Genomic DNA, 2,563 nt, shown 5'->3' with positions numbered 1-2,563 from the left:
ACTATCTGAAACAAACAAAAACATGATAAATCTTGATGCTGATGAGATAGCTAGAGAGATGCTATGAGTCAGGGTTTGCCTGTAGATGAATTTTACACCTCTGCTATTCTTTGAACATTTAAACAATTTCAGAATAGGCTGGTGCCCTCACTTCTTATACTTATGATAATGGCAATCTCCTGAAAGTACCGTATTCAATGTGATAAGCGCCTTGCTCTAATAAGCACGCACGGCAGTATTTGCAAATATATTGGCTAGTAAACAATCCCAATTAGCACCCCCTCCGATTGATCAATGTACACAAGACTTATCAATTTGCGTACAATACGCGCTCGTGTGTTATATGCACCCTTAGTTATGGGCAATTAAATTCTAGAAAAATATATCTGTCGTAAATAAACATTTCAGGCTGTCAGCATAAACCACGAAATTTATCTTTCAACTCTGTTTTTTTCACCAAAATAATATTCTAATAATAGCCCCCTCTTTCTAATTTTGAGAGCGCCCTGGGCACTTATCATGCTTATTACGTCGATTACAGTAATCAAAATGATCCTGTTGACAATACATGCAGAATCATGATAACTACTCCTGTGCAGTGTGGTGTATTATACAGATTTCTTTGTACAACTGCCCAATAAAATGTATCAATTTTCTTTATTGGACTCTCAGCGTCAGAAATTGCTACTTGTACTAAGTCCTTGCCAAACTGTCCAATAGTTATAGTCTCATAAGGTCTAGTAGAAGTTTGCTTGTTCCAAGCGTTTTGCTATATGTTATCATTATAAGAACTACATGAACTAGTGGACTAAAACTATTAGTTTCTATTACTGACTCTATAAATATTGATACAGGTGCCTATTTTGTAAAGGCGGTTAGAATATTCTTGCAGTGAACATGTCTTAATGAAAAGTTTGATCTGTGGTGATCCAATGGTTGGTGACCAAATGATTGTAAGTGACATCATCAGACATAAAGTAAAGGGAAAACTATTTCAGCAAACTTACTGACAGGGTTACCATGGTTACTTCATGCATACTCCCAGACACAAGTGATGTTGTTAGAGAATTTGTTTCAGTTGTCTTTTTTACGTCGAATACGGTGTATGTATATTATCTCTCCAGTTCAATCTTTCAGATTAGCAATCAACATGATCAAAATGTCTCATGGGCATCACAGTCATTATAGATGTTCCTCATATATATGAAAGGTAATTATGAACTCACAAATGCATTTTTAGAACATACTGCACTCTCCAAATAATATGCATGATAATGGAATGGTAATTCATCTTAGAACACAAATACAAACAAAGACCCATATAAACATGATAAATCTAGAGTTTGTTATGTTACTTAACATAATAACAACAGCTTCTGTGAAGCCTTGGACAAGTTCAAATTTACTACCCAGGTCCCAAACCCCCTATCACGCAACCCGAAACGGGTGCCAGCTGTAGGTCTCAAGAGTTGGTACAAAATGTCTGATTGGGAAGTGTTTTACTGCAGCCCTGGCAAAATCTATATACATATACACATATAAAAAGATCTGATCATGCACACACTGAAACTTTATCTTTAAATCAGACAAAATGAATGTGTGCATGGTCAGAACATGCAGAAAGAAATGCGAACATTAGTGCCTTGTAGTGTAAACCACGGAGGTATAGTGATTTTATGTCATTAAACAGTATATCCAGTAGGGCTGGGATGAGTCAAAATTTACTACTCGGGGACCTGACCCCCTAATACCCGACCCTACCCGGGTACCCTCTGTAGGGCTCAAAATGTCTGATTGGGAATTGTTTCATCTCAGCCTTGGCAAAAACTATTTAGATACATGTATCAAACGATCAGATCATGCATACACAGAACATGCTGAAGTTGACTGAAGCTTTATCTTTACTAAAAAAATATACAAGTCAAAGGAATGTGTGCATTGTCAGAAAGAATTGCGAACATATGCGACTTGTAGTGTAACCACTGAGCTGTAGTGTTTTGTCATTAAACAATATACCATGTGACTAACCATGGGCCCTTTGGGTTCTCGGGTCCTACTCAGGACCCACCCGACCCGAGTTGCCCGTCCCAGCCCAAACGTCCAGGTATTCATCATGTTCATGTGGGTACACGGCTCAACCCAGTAACCACCTGACCCGAGTACCCGCATTACCTGACCCAGCCCTGCTCCTGTGGTATACTATAATGACTATGGATGAATTCCTTTTTGTTTACAAAGTAAGTGACAGAGCATGATCATGAGTAGGCCTAGTAGGCTAGTAGGAGGCCATAAGTAGGCCACCAAGCTAACACTACAGTAATACATTCACATTGTGCCAGTCTTAGTGTCCAAAGAAGGCCTCAATCACGCAAAATACTTTCACATAAATGTCTCTGACCAAAGTTTATTAAATGTAAGACTTCAAAGATGTCTTTATCACTTACAACGAGCTATTACTTGACGATGAAGAAAAACTCAACGTGCAATTTAATGATCGAAATAAGAACAATCGCATTGAAGATGAAACGGTAAAGATGGAGCGTGTGAAGAAAATGCATCTGTT

Source organism: Haliotis cracherodii, unplaced genomic scaffold (genome assembly GCF_022045235.1).
Source record: "Haliotis cracherodii isolate W230 unplaced genomic scaffold, xgHalCrac1.p SCAF_6, whole genome shotgun sequence".
NCBI lineage: Eukaryota > Metazoa > Mollusca > Gastropoda > Lepetellida > Haliotidae > Haliotis > Haliotis cracherodii.
This window is presented reverse-complemented; position numbering follows the sequence as displayed.